At 35.0% G+C, this 20,617-nt stretch overlaps 1 protein-coding gene across 4 annotated transcripts in view; it reads left to right on the top strand.

Annotated features, from left to right (window-relative positions):
- Nucleotides 1-20,617, top strand: part of Rab3-GEF (Rab3 GDP-GTP exchange factor) — a 231,527-nt gene that overhangs the window by 70,359 nt on the left and 140,551 nt on the right. The window lies entirely within an intron of this gene.

The following is a 20,617-nucleotide window of genomic DNA, read 5'->3' on the forward strand; positions in this document are numbered from 1 at the left end:
TCCTTATGCCCTGTTTTCATCCCACTCGAGGTTGACCTGATTTTCCTTTGGTCCCTGAGGCCTGACGGACTGATGATAAGGCCTTTACTAGAAGAATCGAATTAAAACTATCAGAGTTCATTTTCTAGAGTTATTAGTATGCTCCAGCCAGCTGCTCTTTGGGCTTTTTCAAATATGTGAGATTGTATGTAATAAGTGAATTCTTGGAATGAAGAAGAATAATTTCTCTTGTCTCTTTTCTGAAATTGGAAAAGAGCAAAGATACTTTCGTTGAAAGCACATCATGTCGAAGCTTTTCAGACATGTTAATTGTTACTTAGTTCTTAGAAACAGTTTTAATAGAAAAGTTGTGCAGGTCCTTATTTTGACTTCATTAATTGTAAAACTTCAGTTAATAAGAGCGTAATATTTACGGCCCTTAGAAAAAGAGTAAATATAATTAAACTGTTATCTATAAAAATTTGATGTGACTAATGAATTTCTGGAAGCAAATGGCTTCCATTTTTTAACTGGGAAATGAGAAAGAGATATTCGTTGAAAGCACTTCATACTGGCCAACTGACTCTTCAAACGTGATATTTCTGTTAATTGTTGCCTAGGTCCAAGAAACAGCTTTTAATCAAGAAATCAAATGCTTTTCTTGGAAATTAGATTTTGGCCTTTTTACAAACAATTTTCTGGATAATTAATTAAGTCTAAAACTTAAGTTGATAAGATCTAATATTTGCGATCTTGAGAAAAGAATTAAACATAAATTTAAGTATGTTTGGGAAAGCTCATAAACAAATTTCTGGAAGGAAAACATTAAATTTTACCTGTCCTTATTTTTATTGGGAGATTGCAAAGACACTTCTGTAAAAATCACACTGCATCTCCTATTTAATTCCTAGAAATAGTTTTTAAGAAAAAATTGACAGCGCTAGTGGAAATGGATTTCAACTTTATGTGCAAACATTTCTTGGCTTAGTTAATAAAGTTAAGACTTTAATTAATAAGGGCTTTTTTATTTTTGACCCTGAAAGACAGAGTAGATACCCGTTTAAACTGTGATTGTAAAAAAAAATTAGTTTTGAACAAATATCTGAAAATAAAGATTATTTTTTCTTTGAAACAACTTTGTATCTCTTTTATCGCTTCTCAGAAATTGACTTTCTTTTATTTAGTCAAGCTCAAAACCTCTACAGCAGGGTTTTTTGTTATGCTGATTCTGATGGCGTAATTTTCTTTGATATCTTTTGACTGTTTGGGGTGTTTCTCCCCTTTTTCAAAAATTACGCAAATTTTCCCAGGCTTGTAACTTTCATGGATAACATTAAACTTAATTAATTTTATATATTTTGGATACGCATCAAAATTATATATTTGGAATCAGTATAAAAAAAACAACAATTTTTTGCTCTCAAAACTTTATTTCTTAGAGTTTTGTTTTTACTATCAGTCACTCCTTGCAGTTCGTTACCATGAACTGTTTAATAATAATAATTATCAAACAGTTCGTGGTAACGAACTGTAAGTTAGGAGCGGTCCGGCTTAATAGTAACCGAAACTCTAAAAAAACGAAATTTTGATACCAATAGATATATAAAAAGAATTGTCTTATTATGCTGATTCTAAATATATAGGTTTCATTAAGTTTAGTCTTACTTATCGAAAGCTACGAGCCTGAGAAAATTTGTCTGATTTCAGCGTATCAAGGAACCCTACTGAAGAGGTTTCAAGCTCCTATCTGCAAAAATGAGGAATTTTGTAGTTTTTGCCAGAAGAAAGATCGCGGATGCGTGTTTATTTTTTTTTTCCCAGGTGTGATCGTATCTACCCAGTGGGCCTAGAACGTCGGGAGATGGCTCATTCTAAGGGAAATGAAAAGTTCTAATACTCTTTTTGAGTGACCAAAAACTGGAGGGCAACTAGGTGGGAGGGGCCTACGTAGCTTTTTTTCTACCAAAATTGTCTGATCAAAATTTTGAGATATTCATTTTGTTTAGCATAGTTGAAAGCAATAATTATATCTTTGGAGATAACATGACCCCCCACAGCCCCTGGGGAAAGGTCATTATGTTATAAAATTTGCCCATTTTTACGTATAGTATTTGGAAAGTATGCATACACTTTTGGAATAGCGTAGCTTTTTTTGGGCCTACGTAGCTTTTTTTCTACCAAAATCGTCTGATCAAAATTTTGAGATATTCATTTTGTTTAGCATAGTTGAAAGGCCCAATAATTATATCTTTGGAGATAACATGACCCCCCACAGCCCCTGGGGAAAGGTCATTATGTTATAAAATTTGCCCATTTTTACGTATAGTATTTGTTATTGGGAAGTATGCATACACTTTTCGGGTCGGGAGGGTAGGACGAATTTTTCTGATAAGGGATTTTCCACGGGGAGAATTTTCCATGGAAAGGAAAGGTTTCAGGGGGTGAACATTTCAGGGGAAACTTTTCAATGGGGGAATTTGCCAGAACACCTATACGAAATTTCTTTAAATGTCTTGCTTTCTCTTTACCGATTCCATTTTACGCGTGAATATGTTAAAGTTAAAGTCCGGGGTAAATTTTCACCAGGATTGAATTGTCCAGAGGATATTTACGTGGGGAGAGGGATTCTTCCGTGGAGGTGGAGCCATATTTCCTGTCGTTATTTAACAAACTATCAGAAATCAAATAAAAAAAACAAGTTTTTTCAATTGAAAGTAAGGAGCAACATTAAAAATTATAATGAACAGAAATTATTACGTATATGAGGGGATTGTCCCCTCCTGAACACCTTGCTCTTTCCAATAAAGTTTAAATATTGTCCTAATTTTTTTAAAACGAGTCCTTAAACACAAGGGTCATTTAATTAGAACAATAAGTAACATTTTTAAAGTGCCAAAAACTTTAGCGTGAAGAGTGAGGTGTTGAAGAGGGGGCAACTCCCCTCATATACGCAATAATTTCTGTTCTCTTTAATCTTTAATGTTGCTCCTTACTTTCAGTTGTAAAGACTTGTTTTTTTTTTAATTAATGAACTACCAGAGCCAGTGGTAGTTCAGTTTTAACTATTTAAAATTTGAATATGCTTAACTTATTAAAAATTATGTTTCAGTTAAATCGGAATGTATTTGTAATGTCCAAACCATTAAAATTAGGCGAATAAATCTGCTTTAATTTTTGACGTGCCCCTTTACTTAACAAGTGCCCCTTTACTTAACAAAAAAAACTCTATGACCTTTTGGAAAAAAATATACTTTTATTTTCGACCCCAGTGATTAAAAAAACTTAGTGATTTTGTTGGGTAGGTGGTATTGACTATTTTTCAAAAATAGTTAAAGTTTAACTCTGTCTCACAACTTTATTTTTTAAAACAATAAAAAAACTTTAGCGTAAAGAGCGAGGCGCTGAAGAGGGGACAGCCCCTTTCATATACGGAATAATTTCTGTTCGTTTTAAGTTTTATTGTCGCTCCTTACTTTCAGTAAAAAAAAAACTTTTTTTTTAATTTATGAAGAGGACAGAGGTTCATTGATTCTTTTCACCATAGCGTTTACTCCAATGACCCGCCGGATATAAGTAAGGTTTAATGACAAGCAAGGCATAGTGTCCAATTTGTACTATATTTGGGCTCAAAAACGCTCCCATCTCTGGGAGTGATATATTGGAGGGTAGGCTCTTGTTATAAAACATTTACTAAAAATGGACGTCAAAATGTGAAATTTTAATAAACTTTGGCATCAAGAGGGTGCTAATTTCCACGTTTTGTATGGAACATCCTTCTTCTTGGTTCTCAGTAAATCAGGTTTAATTTTTCATAAAGTGAAATAAAATGTATGATCATGTAGGCCTTTTTTTTATATAAACACGTAAATCGAAAATATAGAGCAGATATTTAACTTTTTTTTGTAATAAATCCCTTGGTTTGAAACATTATTCTTGCTAAAAATTTAGTTTTACTTACTGTTTGTCAAATGATTAAAGGAAAAAATATTAATATTGATCCTTTTATTCTTATAAGTGCGTTGGTCAGCCACCTTCGACTTTTTTCAAATCTTTAATTCTGTATTTGCTGATCAAGTCACCAAAAGGGAAATTAACATTTGGAATATTATTCTCTTAAAATTCTGTAACTGTTCACATAGATATTTAATTCAATTCTTTAACTCTCCGAATCTTGTAACTTTAGGACCACAGCAAATACAGAGAATTTTTTTTAAGTTTCATTTTCTTACAGCCTTCTTCCTGATCGAAACCCCCACCAAGGGAAAAAACTTATGATACCTTTAGTGTTAGTTTTTTTCTTAACCTTGAAGGAATCATGTGAATAACTGCGACAAATACGAACATCAAAGTGGCATGGCAGAAATAAAACTTTAACTTTTTTTCGTGATTAAAGATATGTAACTTGGTAACAGTTACAGATGGAAATCTAAAGTCTTTTTTTGGCACGGTCGTCACAACACTGAAACTAACTTCTTAGCTTCAACACTGAAACTAACAACACTTTCTTAGCTTCAAAAGTAAACTTCTTAGGGGACGTGTAAGGTCAGAAACGTGTAGAAACCAGAATTGTCTCTTTTAGACCAGAGATTTAAAATCCTGTATCTCATCTACATTTCTAGGAAATAATTTTGAAAGGTTAATCTGGAATCTAGAACTAAATTTGAGAGGTTAGAATTTTACAATGAAGAAGATGGATTAAACAGTCTTGGAAAAATAGTTTGTGAGGCAGCAGAATGTGTCCTAGTGAGGAAAGTTTGAAACACAGCTAAGAATATTAGCGAAAACTCTTTAAGCCTGGTGGGGAAAAGGAAGGATATTTATGAAAAGTTTTCGAGGGAAGTTTATATTGGAATACGAGAAAAGTAAAGAAGGTAGAGAAGGCATTAAGGCAGGTATTAAGGAGATATGAAACGGAGTCCATGGCCAAATTGCCAAGGATATGGAAGATGCAGCCCGGCGGCATAATAATATGATATTAAGTAAGTAAGTTTATTTGTAACCCGCAATATAAAATAAATATGGAGTAAAAAAAGAAAAAAACTGAATAATACAATCCATAAGGAAATAATAAAGAAAACACAACATAAATAACGTAACAATATCCATAGAATCACTAATCTGGAAAAAATGAGTGAGGGGGTCACTGGCACATATCTTCCTTGGAGTATTGGTCATCAGATCCTTAGCAATGTTGTCAATCAGCACTAGAAGGTCGAAAATGAGAAATAATCTCATGATTTCTGTACCACCTTGGTAAATATAGCAGGAATTTACAATATCTAAAACAGCCCCTCTCTTGCTGAAGACGGTTTTTTTCGTGTATTAAAGGATGTAACACAGAAAGAGAGAGAATTGTTGGAGAACAAAACTATCGTAAAGTTTCCGTAATTCACGGCGGCTGTACCTCCCTCTATTAGGCGAGATATTACCATATGAGAAGCGAATACACTGCAGAGCATTAGCAACCAGAGACGAGCATGTAGTTGAAAGTGTAACAGAAAGAGTAATCCCAAGCCATTTCAACTTTGAGACATACTTGAGTAGCATTGTACCCACATGTAAAGGAGGAGCAGGTTTAGAAATATTAAAACACAGAAACTCGCATTTTGAAGCATTTATAGAAAGTCCAATTATACTCAAAGCATTAATCACAACATTAAGATTCTTTGTGAGGCCTGACCTAGTATGACTAACTAGCAGAACATCATCATCATAGGCAATATGACCAACAGCATTATTTTCTAAAAATTCAGTAGGAGACAGCATTTGCAAACAGTCCGCAAGCACAGTTTTAAAAATATATAGAGACAGTACACCACCTTGCCTGACTCCCTTCTTTACTGAGATAGGCTCGGATATATCAGACATCCATTTTAACCAAACCAACGAATTGGAATACCAATATTGAAGAACTTTTACGACGTAAGAATTAACTCCTGCTTTAACTAAGTAATCAAGCACTTGCGAATGTACAACGTTGTCAAAAGCGCCAGAGATATCAACCGAGCAAAAATAAAGTGGCCTTTTTTGTATTTTTGTCGAGACCAGCAACTGACCAAGTATATGATGGGCTTGAGAACAGCCAAAACCGGCTCTGAACTCAACTTGATAATCGTAAAAATAACATTTAGTCAAAATTTCAGGTGATACGGGATACTCGAACAGCTTGCTCATGAAGCAGGACACTATAATTGGTAGATAACTGGAACACCGATCTGCGTCCTTTCCCTTTTTCAAAACTGATGTTATGATTCCCGAAAGAAAACTATCTGGAGGCTAAACACATCTGGAATAGGAGCTGAATGTGTGTTAACAATAATGGACACTTAATGATGAAGTGATTGTATCACAGACCATCCATATCAGAAGCACTTGATTTCTTAACCCTCTTTAAAGCCCGATAGATATCGCCACTAGATATTGACAATATGTGGACTTGCTGAAGAACTTGAGAAATAGTTTTGTGCAATAAGAAAGAAAACATGGATTGGATAGAAGGATTAAATGTGGAAAAAACACGAGTAAAATGAGGAACAAAGTCACTGAATTTAATAATCGAAACAGTAGCAGGCACACACTTGCTGCTATTAATTACATTGGACCAAGACTTCTGATCCGAGGGGCCATCCAAAGCATTCAGGCGGGCTTGACATAAAGAAGATCTAAACTGTCGTTTCAAATTTTGCTAAATTTTAAATACTTCGCCGGACTTGGGCTGATCACAAGCAATCCTAAGGCGAAGCCAAAACTTCGCGCGTTGTTTAGTTTTTTTCACTTCTGGGCACACATTCCACAACGGTTTTCTTTTGCCAAATCTAACACGTTCAACAGGAACTGAAGCTGAAGCAGCTGACTTCCAACAACGCACAGGCTGGTTGATTTCTTAACCCTCTTTAAAGCCCGATAGATGTCACCACTAGATATTGAAAATATATGGACTTGCTGAAGAACTTGAGAAATAATATTATGCAATAAGGAAGAAAACATGGACTGGATAGAAGGATTAAATGTAGAAAAAACACGAGTAAAATGAGGAACAAAGTCACTGAATTTGATAAAATCCAGAGAAGCTTGAATGAGGTTCAAAACCTAAACACACTTTTAGGTTTTATTTTTTCTGTTTAAGCTGTGTTTTCACATCCATAAGCTAATTGTTTCGTGTCTGTTTTATCTGTGCCTCGAACCCATAAAGATGGCTTTTGAAATTTATTCATGAGAAACTCCATGGCAAAGATCGAGCGGAGAACGCAAGTTCCCGTACGGAAGAACTTGCTGCAAGTTTTGCACCACAATTATTTGCTATGCTTCACACATGGAACAGTAATCGGTGGGTCTTGGCAACAAAGATTGTGTTGTATTTATTGCCGAGCTCTTATATACAGTCTTAAATAAAAGGGTTGTGTGTTAATTTGCCATCGCTCTTAAAACTAGATTATTTTCATGGGAATAGTTTCTTGTTAATTAAGTTTCAAACTTCTAAAAACAGATATCAACTAGCTAACGGTACCCTGAAGGTAAAATCTGAGGCAAAACTAAGCTATAGCATAAATTGTGCGTTGTTATATTTGGTATAAATAAGAAAGTATAAACTATAATGGTGAGAAAAATAATGAACGAGCTGAATAACTGATTAAGTTAAAATTTAATGAAGAATTAATCCAGGTCAGTGCTTTAAAAGTGACTTCATTATTCTTTGACAGAATAAAAACAAGCAAATATATAGGCAAATGAAGTAACACCTTTATTTCTTTTTTTTCTTGCTTCTAAAAAAAAAAAAAAGCAAATAAACCTTACCTTAGACCTTAGCTCCTCCAACGCCATCCAAGGCGCTTAGGGCGTCATCAAGTCTACTATCCTCTTGTAATGTCCTTACATTCCAGAATCCAAGGCGTAGGTGCTTTTTCGCAGTCATAAAATCAGTCCGTGGGCATTCGTCATCATTGAGAAGTCAGGGTTATCTATCACTGATGTTTTTGTAACCATTAATTTAACCAGGGAATGGGTGGTTAGCCCATAGCTCCAAAGCAAATAAAGTGACATTATTATTTCTGTTCTTTTTTTTTCTTAAAAAAAAGATAATTAAAGAGAAGCATATCAGCTAACATTTCTATTTCTATTTTTGCTTTTAAAAATAAATAAATACATGTAAATCAGGTGAAATTTCTGTTTTTTTCTTTGCAAATATAAGGAAGGAAATAAATATAAATGGAACCTAACCATTTCTCTAATATCAAGTTACTTTATTTGAAAGCGGACCTCTCTTGGAAGAAAGTAAGTTTTACCTGTTTCCTTTATCCAGCGCCGAAAATAAAGTATAATAATTCTTTCCCCTTTTTTGCATTACCCAACCTGTTTTTAAACTTTTTGCTAAAAGGAACGTTATGTTTGCTGATCAGACTAATGGAAGGAAAAAGAATTACGACCTGTCTCTCTTCGTCCCTCTTGAGAAGTATAAAAAAAAACTGCTGTTAAAAGCATATCAGATATCCTAATTGGCTTTTCGTAAATAGGCTTTCTTTCAGTTGTGGGCTTTTTATTTCGCAAAAACTTCTTTTACGCTTTGACCTTTCGGAATATACCGTTTTAATAGATGTTCCTTACTAAATTACTAAAAGAAAAGTTCTCCGTACTATACTCGCTCGGAGGAAGGGTTTTACGGACCCCTGCATGTAAAAATATCAAATTATACGCGATTTTCTTAAATTTTCGTGTTTGTATATTTATCAAACGAAATTTGCTGCGAGAGGCAGACCAAGATTGCTGTAAGTGACGTTAGTTGCAGAAACGTTCTATTGGGGGGAGAGGAATTGTAGGGTTGAATTTGAAATTGTCTGAACCGGTGTACTTACACATGTGTCTAGCGGTACGTGTCTGGCTTGTCTGGCCACGCCCAGTGTCTGGTGTCAGATAGTATCGCTTGTCCATTGTCGTGCCTGTACGGTGTAGTTTGGTGTACATGTCTGTCTAGGTTTTTGCCTACCTTTAAGCGTAGGCCCTATACAAGGTTGAATCGTCAGTTAGAAAAAACAACACATGATTTTCATGGGATGACCCTAAAAGGAGACTGTTCAAATAAATTTACATTCTGCACAAATATGTTTCTCCAGCACTTTTCTAAGACTTTTCTGCCTAAGTTTAAGTTGTTGCTAAGAAAAAAGAATCACTGGCGTTGAAGGCATACTACATTTCTTAAAATATTTATCAGATATTGGCTATTTTTGTTTCCAACTTATCTGATAGAAATAATTCTTGACAAAAAGGTTTTCAAATACTGGAAATATATTATTTAAACAGTAAATAATATGATTGTTATGTAAATCTTTCAGTTTATTTTAGGTTCAAAGTTCTTTTGATAAGTATCCAATGTTTATGATCTTAAAAAGTTCAAAAAAAGAGAAAAACTTGTCAGACTTCAAATTAAAAGTTTTCCGGGCTTCTTTCATAATTAACAATCTAGTTATCTATCTTAACAGTGTCTAGACTAGGTGAAAGATAAATAATTGCTGACTTTCGTTAGTGGAAAAAAATAGAGCTGCTTCTTGTATGACGATGACAAATGGCTTATACCCAAAATGGGAATTGATGAGTATTAATTGGACGCAATGTGAAAAGTCTGTAAGCTTATGACTATATGTAAATATTAGTTATGGATACGACAACGCAAAGTTCAGAGCTAGGCAAAATTTGTTCATATTTATTCTTTCGGTTTAGTCATTATAAAAAGGGACAACGAAAACACCTTGATACTTCGAAGAACAAAACCCTTAGAAGGAAAAGAAAGGTAATCCTTAGAAAAAATATGTAGAAGTGGAAAGAACAATTATAGTTGAAAATGACTAGGTTAAGCGAGAAATTATTGACACTTGATATTTAAACAAAGTAGATTGAATAATATCTCAGGCGATTTCCATGGCTTCATTGATCTCTGCGGTGGGATCAAGATCTAAAACTAAATCTCAATTAAAACAATGGCAAATGTATTTTTACTTCGACATGTCAGTATTCCTTTTTTGTAGATTAATTTAGAAAAAATTTTCCACAAAATAAGTTTTTCAAAAAAAGTAAAGAACTCAATTAAAGCAAAAATGAACAAAAATTAAAGAAAAAATGAACAAAAATAGAATCAAATAATCTACCAAGCATACAACTACCACAATTCAGTATCAATAAATAAATAAAACCCAAAACAAACAGAAATTAAAATAAACAAAAGAGTCAAACTCAAAACGAGCAGAAATTGATACGAGTAGGGTTCTAAGCCCCTATTCTTTCTAAAAGCCAGAATAAAATTTGTGTTTTACTGAAAAAATCTTTTAAATGTGTTCATTTTAAAACTTTAAGAAATCGAAAATCAATTAAGATTTTAAGGAATAAATATCAGCATGTGTATATTAAACTGACAATGCAGGTTTTTTCAGTAAATTCATTTGAATTTTTTTCAGTAAAGTACAAATTATATTCTAGCTTTTAGAAAGCATAGGGGTTTATAGCGCTACTCATATTAATATATTTCTTGCTTACTGTAATACTTGTATAATAATACTTACTTGCTGTAAGTATAAGCAAATTGAAGATACCAGAACCGCCACCGCTTTCTCCTGAAGGATAACCCACACTCATTGACTATCCGGAGGTGGATCCCCTCTTGCCCAGGCATAAATAAGTAGATAATTGAATATAGATGAGGATGCTTTATTTAATTGGCAGAATTGCCGTATAGGTGCTATTTATGTCAATATTGGGGTAAGTAAATTCAAATTTATAGCATGTATTACACATAAGGGGTAGATAATAAGGTATGCAATCACTGGTTAATTTTGGTTATAGAATAGAAATCATATAGAAAAAAGTATACTATTTGATTCCCACTTCAATGATCTTTCCAAAGAAAACAATCACTGTCGTCATAATTACGTAATGACTATCCCCACTCCCTTAATGGGGCCATATTTAACCTGAAATTTTGTGCAGAAGTTTTTGTCTTCTTCAAATCTGCTTTATTTGGCAGTATGAACAAACTGCAAGCAGAAAAAAAAAACATAAAACACGGAAAACCCGTAAGACCAAAAGCACATAAAAGCAAGCTTTTGTATATAGCCCAGGAGGGCTAATTTTTATCGGTGCCTAAGAGTATTAGGTGCAAATAGGAGCCTACCACTGCTCCTTTCAGGGCTGTCCTGTCAGGTATCTGAAAATGAGACAGTGTATTTTGTGGAACACGCTGCGGAAATTCGATGGGCTGAAACCAGGAATGGCTACCAAAATTATGCGCGAGGGTACAGCCCCCTGAGTATTTGAACTAACGACCCTAGCGCAAGAAAAGATCCCTAGAGAATCAATTAGAGGCGGGATGAAGAAGTTTTCTTGCTAGTAACAGCTAAGAGGATAGAGTGCCCGTTACTGCTGATGGCTCCGTGTTACAGGCAACTCTCTCCTCTTTTTTAAGGGACGACACATTCTGACATAAAGAGGATTTAATTTAACCAAAAAATTAAATCTTTTCAATTTTGAAACTTTAGTAAATTAAATATTATTAATATTTTAAGGAATAAATATCAGCATATATATATATATATATATATATATATATATATATATATATATATATATATATATATATATATATATATATATATATGTATATATATATATATATATTAAACTGACAATGCACATTTATTTGTATTTTTTTCAGTAAAGTGCTACGTCTGTTCTAGCCTTGGGAAGGCATAGGGGGTTTTGAGCCGTACTCATGTTAATTTCTTCTCGTTTTGAGTTTTACTCGGTTATTTATTGTAATTTCTGTTCGTTTGGAGTTTCAATTATTTATCGATACTGACTTGTGGAAGTTTTACGCTTGGTAGATTATTTGATTTTATTTTTGCTCATTTTTGCTTTAATGAAGTTCTTTACTTATCATTGAAAAACTTATTTTGTGGAAAGTTTTTTAAATTAATTTCTGTTCGTTTTATGTTGACATAGTCTTTTTAGGGAAAAAGAATGTTTGCATGCTATTTGTATGCTGGAGAAAATTTTTCAACAATTTTAAACTACATACACCCTTTTCAAAATCTGGACACAAATAGTAATGTTTAGTTTAGTTTTATACCTCCTCTAGTTGACCTGAAATAGAAAACTTGATACCATATCAAAAAAAAATCTGTCGATGCTCCTTGACAGCTTGGATACACTTACACTCTTTTGGTTAAACTTTCAGAGCAGAAGTAGTAATAGAAGTAGCCCCGAAAGTCTGAACATAATACCCTCAGTCGTTCTTGGGATACTGCTGAGATGCCTTATTGACAATAAGGATTAACACAGTGCATTTTGATTTAATCTTAAGGCAACATCTAGTTTTTAAACATAATGGACAAATTGCATAATAGTGGGAGGTTGACCTACGTAATATCCCTAGAGATACAGTTACAAGACTGTTCAGCTATGCTGAACAAAATAGCTATCTTAAATTTTGATTGGAAGTATTTTGAAAATTATGAGCTAAAGAAGAGGGCTGATTGCCCTCCAATCACTTTTAACTCTTAAAAAGGGTACTAGAGCTTTGAATTTCCAACCAAATTAGCTCCTTTAAAATATCAATTATATTACTTGCTATGATAGAGCAGCGCTGCTTATGATATTGCTTATATGCCCTTTTAATGCTTGCATGCGTGTAGTTTTTTCGTTTAATCGAAACTCCCCCTAAACGTTTCAACTTAATGCCCTTAAGTGTCAGTAGTCACAGTAACCGTAGAAGTAGCATCAAAATTATACACATAGTGTCTTCTGGCTAGTTCAAAATCTGTCACAACTTACCCTGAAGGGTCTAACTTAATAATGTAAGCCGATATTGTGATATTGATTTGTCACCCTATTGACTATCTACATGATCATAGTTCGTTTTGATTTGGTTTAAGCATCCGCCTAAATATTCCTTGAAAGCTTCACCTTAATACCCTTAGTTTGTATAGTAGCAATAGTTCTAGTAGCAGTAGTAGCAATAATAGCAGTATGCACATAGCACCTTTTTTCAACATCCCCTTCAATACACGATGAAATTTTTAACTTAACATCATCAATTGGTCCTGAAGCATTGCTGATACGACCTCTTAACAACCTATGTCGGGATAATGTGTTTTGATTTATTTTAGTGCTGTTACAATATTGCCCAAAATTTTCGCCTTAATACCCTTGGATTTATTAGTAGAATTAGTAAAACCAGTAATTATAGTAGTAGCAGTAGGAGAACAGTCAATAGTAATAGTCTTAGCTTTAGTAGCAGTAGTAGTAGTAGAATAATAATAATAGTGGTAGAAGTAGTAGTTGTAGGAGTAGAAGCAGTATTATTATGATGCAAATATTATTATTATTATTATTATTATTATTATTATGTTATTACCCATTATTAAACCTACAAAATGTTGTCAATGGAGTACAAGAGAAATTATCCAAAGAAAACTCAACTACAGAAAAGCAAGATTAAGAACATTACTACGACAAAAGAAAATTACAAATTTAAGTTATTGCGACGTATAACGAAGAGTGGCTTGGTTCAAATGCCTTTGCAAATCCAGCACGGCGATTCAGTACATCTATAAGCGGGTCGGTTATACCATACTTCAGTGATATTTTTGAATTCCTCATCCAAATTGGAAGACAAAGTAGACACTTGCCATATCTGTAGAAAGTAGACCGAATACTGCGACGATCAGACGAAGTAAATATTTTCCAAAACGGAGATAGGGCTAGCACATTTGGCAAGACAAAAGCGTTATACACCTTTGCGAGTAGAAAACGGTTAAAGTGGCACTTCATTAAAACGAGAATTCCATAAGCTCTTCGTCTGTTTACAGCGAACAACGAAACAAGGCAATCGTGATTTTTTTAAGATCACTACATATTGGAAGGCCGATGTACGTAATCTTAGACGAAGACTTAATCGTATAAGTTCCGAAAATAACGTCAACTGGTACACTATCTTTAACGCAACTATTATATACGAGAATTTCACTCTTCTGGGGATTGAAAGAAAGACCTATGTACCGTACTCCTTACTAAAACATGGAAAGTCTCTTCAATGCCTACAAGTCGATGTCTATTCACGTTCAAAATGTCGTCGGCATAATCGATCAGCAAAACATTGAGACCTCTAAACATACAAGTAGACTAAACCGGTTCTTCCGATGATTTGATACTATTATTGAATAGTGGTAGCGAAGTAAGTGCCCCTTGGCATATTCCCTTCTCAACAGGTATAAGACTAGAAGATAGGGCTAAAGCATTAACGCACGGTACATTTACACGCGCTTTTAATTTACTATACATATAGTACTCAGTGCGCGTAGAATAGACTTATCCACGCCACGGGTCTGATCAGACAAAAATATCTAAGGATCCACACTGGAGTCGGAACGAGCGGTTGAATCACGACCGGCAAAATACAGTGTCTCATTTGAATCATCGGCGTCATTCAACAAATTAGCAATCATATAATGCGCGTATTCTCTACTCATCTTCTTTTTGAAACCGAATTGGTTATCCGGCGTGTTACATGTAGCACTAAGGCTATTTATAACAATTAATTCAAATAACTTGCACAGTACAGGCGCGACAGTTATCGGGCGGTAATAATAACATTGCTCCCCGTCTTTTCCGTTTTTTAGTACAGGAGTAATTACACCCGTGCAGAATAGGTCTGGAACAATCCCAGCATTAAAAATCATTTGGCACAGGAGACAAAGGTGCTCGACAAGGTTCTGACTTCTTGCTTGCAGATGCAATCCGCACAGGTTATCCACCCCCTCGACAACTTCTTCTTCAGTTTCGAGAGTGTCTCACTGACTGACGAATTAGACACAACGAAACCAACTTCCCGTTCACGTTTCGCAAGACTCGCATCGAGCTCAATAGAAAATTCATTTTCGAAATCAGTATTAGGCGATAAAAACTCGTGCGTAAAATATTTAACCCACTCACTCTCACTTGGAAGAACTTTAATTGATTTTTTACTTTTTTTCTGTTCTGGAAATTTCCAATTTTGATAGGGGTCTTGCTTTACAGATTTTCTATCAAGATCAATAATCAGAGCACGATATGTAGCGAGGGTTTTTGGGAATCTTCTCAAAGTATATAATCGGATGGAGTTCACTATGCCATGCCTTGGTCGGCCGTTATCTATCCACATGCGTAACCAGAACTTCGCGTCCGCACATGCATCTACAAGATCCGAATTATCGGACCATTGGGGTATTTCCGAGCCAATCCGAACACGACAAATCGGTACTGCAGCCTTTTCCGCACACTGCAGGGCATGAACTATTTTGCTACAGTATATATTGATCAGTACTTGTTTATCACTTGCTGCAACTGAAGAAGATTTATGAAGTAGATTGTAAGGGACGTGAATTCTTTCTAAAATATCGTCACATACATTCTGGTACAAGGGGGTATTAATTTTATCCCACATAACTTTCTGATGCTATTCTTCAACTGGGCAGATCAGGGTGGGATTTCGAAGATGTATTAGGTGGGAAAACATAACCAACTGGTACGTGGTCAGATGCTCTGATAGATGTATCCACATGTGACTGGCAAATGGGAACTGGTTGATGTGAACACATTATAAAATCGGGAGAAAAGTTGCTCCAGAGTTATGCACTTACGTGAAATCAAGATCATTTTCCATTATGTTTAGACCAGAGCATGCAGTCGAGAGTACTTGGGATTTAGGGCTTTCCGAATTCATCAAATCACAGTTCATATCTCCGGCAACAATGTATGACAAATCTTGGGTGCGACAATTGGCAATAGCGTTTGCTGATTTCCGACAAAAACTATCCAACCCGGAATCTAATCTAGATGATTTGTAGTCCGTAGGCATATAAACTGAGAAGATTATTGTCCGTTCAATCTTGATTGCAAGAAAATTATCGGATACTTGGACAACTGTCGCGTGTAAAGACTTTGAAGCACGGATTGCAATACCGCCTGAGGGCTGGCCTCTACCACTCGATTTCACACCAACTGCAAAAAGGTCGATTGAATCACCAATAGTTAACAGTTCAGTCTACTTTTTACTGAAAATGTTCCTGGAGAAATACAATGTTATGACTGCGAATTAGGTTTTCGAGGATTAGCAGTTTGTTGACTAAATGTACATTAATGTTCCAAGTAATCAAACTTAATTCGCGATTCATTTCTTAACTGTATGTAACTTTTATGCTTCTAGATAGCTGATATTGTAGTATGGATTTTTGTCTGAACCACAGAGTGTGCCTTTAATCGGTTTGATGCAAGGGTTGTCCTTAGTGGTACTGTGGTTATCCCCACATCTAGAACACTTGGACTCGTTTTTGCAGAATTTAGGCATTGTCTTAGTAGTAAGCTATCTAGTACCACGACCAGTGATTGCGTAATATGCCTTACCACGGGCCAGGCATCTATATATTTGAACCCTACGCCTGAGGCATGAATATGTGTGTAGGTTTTCAAGTAATTGGGTTACCAGGGTCATTTGCCTTTTACAATGACCTTCCGGTTTTTCTGGTAGGTAATTCTAATCTAGAGGTCAATACATCTTCCAAAGAGGAACGAGTACGCAATACCGGTCCTAGTATGATTGATTTTTTGGACAATTGCCTTTAGTCAAGACTAGTTTGTTAGGAATGTGTTGTCGCTAAAGCTAACTCTCATTGGAAAAAAGGGGTATAAAGCTTTTTTTTTTTGATAAGAATTGCTTAATGAATGTATCGTTTGACGTGGGCATTTTTTATGAGCCAATCAGAGGTTGTTCAATATACGATAACTTGATTTGTGGTTGGGATTTGAATAAAAGAAATGGTTATGTTATTTGCTTGCGTGTAAAGGAATTCCCATGTTATTTGCTTGCATGTATAGATATTCCCTTGTTATTTGCTTGCATGTATAGGAATTCCCATGTTATTTGCTTGCATGTATAGGAATTCCCATGTTATTATCTTGCATGTATAGGAATACCCATGTTATTTGCTTGAGTGAATAGGAATTCCCATGTTATTTTCCTGCATGAATAGGAATTCCCTTGTTATTTGCTTGCTTGTATAGGAATTCCCATGTTATTTGCTTGCATGTATAGGAATTCCAATGTTATTTACTTGCGTGTATAGGAATTCACTTGTTATTTGCTTGCGTGTAGAGGAATTCCCATTTGATTTGCTATCTTGTATATTTATTAAAAATTTCGTTTATTGCTTGTTTATTTAGTACCAGGGTCTGTAATAGCAGTTTGAGGAATTCCAAGGTTATGTGTGTGCTTGTATGGGAATTCCCAGGTTATTTTCTTGCATGTATAGGAATCCCCATGTTATTTGTTTGAGTGTATAGGAATTCCCATGTTATTTGCTTGCATGTATAGGAATTCCCATGTTATTTGCTTGCATGTATAGGAATTCCCATGTTATTTGCTTGCATGTATATGAATTCCCATGTTATTTGCTTGCCTGTATAGGAATGCCCATGTTATTTGCTTGCTTGTATAGGAATTCCCATGTTATTTGCTTGCATGCATGGGAATTCCCTTGTTATTTGCTTGCATGTATAGGAATTCCCATGTTATTTGCTTGCATGTATAGGAATTCCTATGTTATTTGCTTGCTTGTATAGGAATTCCCATGTTATTTGCTTGCGTGTATAGGAATTCCCTTGTTATTTGCTTGCTTGTATAGGAATTCCCAAGTTATTTGCTTGCGTGTATAGGAAGTCCCTTGTTATTTGCTTGCATGCATAGGAATTCCCTTGTTATTTGCTTGCTTGTATAGGAATTCCCATGTTCTTTGCTTGCATGTATAGGAATTCCCATGTTATTTGTTTGCGTGTATAGGAATTCCCATGTTATTTGCTTGCATGTATAGGAATTCCCATGTTATTTGCTTGCATGTATATGTATTGCCAAGTTTTTTTGCTTGAGTGTATAGGAAGTCACACGTTATTTTGCGTGCGTTTAGCGGAATTCCATTGGTATTTGCTTGCATGTATAGGAAGTTCCATGTTGATTGCGAGCTGGTAGAGGATGTCACTGGTTATGATAGGTCAATTATATGAAGCACTTGGTCTTGTTCAATCATTTATCTAACTTATATTGATAAGTGAGTCCATGAATAGTAATTCCCTGATTATTTGATTGCGGGTATAGGAAGACCATTGGTATTTGCTTGACAGTATATAAAATCCCATCTTATTTTCTTGCGTGTATAGGACTTCCCATGTTATTTGCTTGCTTGTATAGGAATTCCCATGTTATTTGCTTGCGTGTATAGGAATTCCCATGTTATTTGCTTTCTTGTATAGGTATTCCCATGTTATTTGCTTGCTTGTATAGGAATTCCCTTGTTATTTGCTTGCTTGTATAGGAATTCCCATGTTATTTGCTTGCGTGTATAGGAATTCCCATGTTATTTGCTTGCATGTATAGGAATTCCCATGTTATTTGCTTGCGTGTATAGGAATTCCCATGTTATTCGCTTGCATGTATAGGAACTCCCATGTTATTTGCTTGCATGTCTGTGTGAGCCTCTTTTGGCTGTTTGTGTCTTTTCGGGCATTGTGTCTCTCTGTTGGATGTGTGCGTCTCTTGTCTCTTTGGGCTGTGTGTCTCTTTGAGCTGTTTGAGTCTTTTTGGTCTGTTTGTGTGTTTCTTTGAGCTGTTTGAGTCTTTTTGATCTGTTTGTGTCTCTTTGGGCTGTTTGAGTCTTTTTTGGGCTGTGTTTGTCTCTTTGGGCTTCTGTCTCTTTGGGCTGTTTGTGTTTCCTTGGGCTATGTGTATATCTTTGGGCTGTTTGATTGATTTTGGTCTGTGTGTATTTCTTTTGGCTGTTTGTGTCTCTTAGTGGTCGTGTTTTCCTCTGTGGGATATTTGTGTATCTTTGGGAGGTTTGAATATTTTGGTCTGTATGTGTCTGTATGGGCGGTTTTTTTTTTGGTCTGGGTTTGTTTCATTTTGCGTTTTTAGTATATTTTGGCTGTGTGTCTCGTTTGACTTTTTGTTTCTTTTCTATATGTTTTTTTCTATTTTTTCTGTTTTAGTCTTTGTTTTGCGTTGTTTGTATCTGTGTGCTTCTTTCTCTTTGGGCTGTTTGTGTTTCTTTGGGCTATGTGTGTCTCTTTGGGCTGTCTGAGTCATTTTGGTCTGTGTGTGTGTGTCTCTTTAGGCTGTATATGTCTTTGTGCAGTTTGAATCTTTTTGTTCTATGTGTGTTTCATTTTGCTGTTTGTGTCTCTCAGTGTCCATGTGTGTCTCTTTGGGCAATGTGTGTCTCTTTGGAGGGTTTGAATCTTTTTGGTATGTATGTCTCTGTATGGGTGTTTTTTTGTCTCTTTGAGCTGTGTGTGTGTCTCTTTGTGCTTTGTGTATCTCTTAGGTCTGTGTGTACGTATCTTTAGACTGTGTGTGTCTCTTTGGGCAGTGTGTGTCTCTTTAGTCTGTATATCTCTTTGGGCAGTTTGAATCTTTATGGTCTGTGTGTGCCTCTTTTGGCTGTTTGTGTCGTTTTGGGCTTTGTGTCTCTCTGTTGGATGTGTGCTTCTCTCTGGGCCGTGTACGTCTCTTTGAGCTGTTTGTGTTTCTTTGGGCTGTGGGTGTCTTTTTGTGATGTGTGTGTCTCTTTAGGCTGTGTGTGTCTCGTTGGACTGTGTGTCTTTTTGGGGTGTCTGAGTCATTTTGGTCTATGTTTGTCTCTTTGGGCTGTTTGTGTCTCTTTGAGCTGTGTATGTTTCTTTGGGCCTTGTGTGTCTCTTTGAGCTATGAGTCAATACGTTTAAGCAATAAATATCTTTAAGCTTAACCCGTCTTTATTCTTTAGAATAGTTCTATTGTAAGCATGTAACAAACTCGTTCCTGAAGTCACCTCTTGGATACACAATGCAGAAACTTCATTTAAGAAACTATGAAAAAATTGTAAGTAAGTAACAAATTCTTTCTTGAGGTCACCTCTTGGATACACAATACAGAAATTTCATTAAGTAAATTATGAAAAAATTGTAAGTAAATAGCAAATTCTTTCTTGAATTCACCAGCTGGATAAACAAAAAGACATTTTGTTCAAGAAATTATGACAAAATTCTAAGTAAGTAACAAACTCTTTCTTGAAGTTACCTCATGGATACACAATGCAGAAATTTCATTTAAGAAATTATGAAAAAATTTTAAGCAAGTAACAAACTCTCTCATGAAGTCACCTCGTGGATATGAAAAAATTGTTAGTAAGTAGCAAATTCTTTTTTGAATTCACCTGCTGGATAAACAAAAAAAGACATTTCGTTCAAGAAACTATGACAAAATTCAAAGTAAGTAACAAACTCTTTATTGTTTTCATGACTTAGATACACGATGTAGAAATTAAATTCAAGAAATTATGAAAAAAAATTCTCAGTCTAAGTAGCAAATTCTTTCTTTAATTCACCTGTTGGATAAACAAAAAGACATTTCGTTCAAGAAATTATGACAAAATTGTAAGTAAGTAACAAACTCTTTATTGTTTTCACGAGTTAGATAAACGATGTAGAAATTAATTTCAAGAAATTATGAAAAAATTCTCAGTAAGTAACTATTTCTTTTTTGAAGTCAACTCGTAAGTAACAATTTCTTTCTTGAAGTCAACTCTTGGAT

The sequence above is a fragment of the Artemia sp. Qi Xiang Cuo genome, chromosome 2, assembly GCF_049724085.1.
Source record: "Artemia sp. Qi Xiang Cuo chromosome 2, ASM4972408v1, whole genome shotgun sequence".
NCBI lineage: Eukaryota > Metazoa > Arthropoda > Branchiopoda > Anostraca > Artemiidae > Artemia > Artemia sp. Qi Xiang Cuo.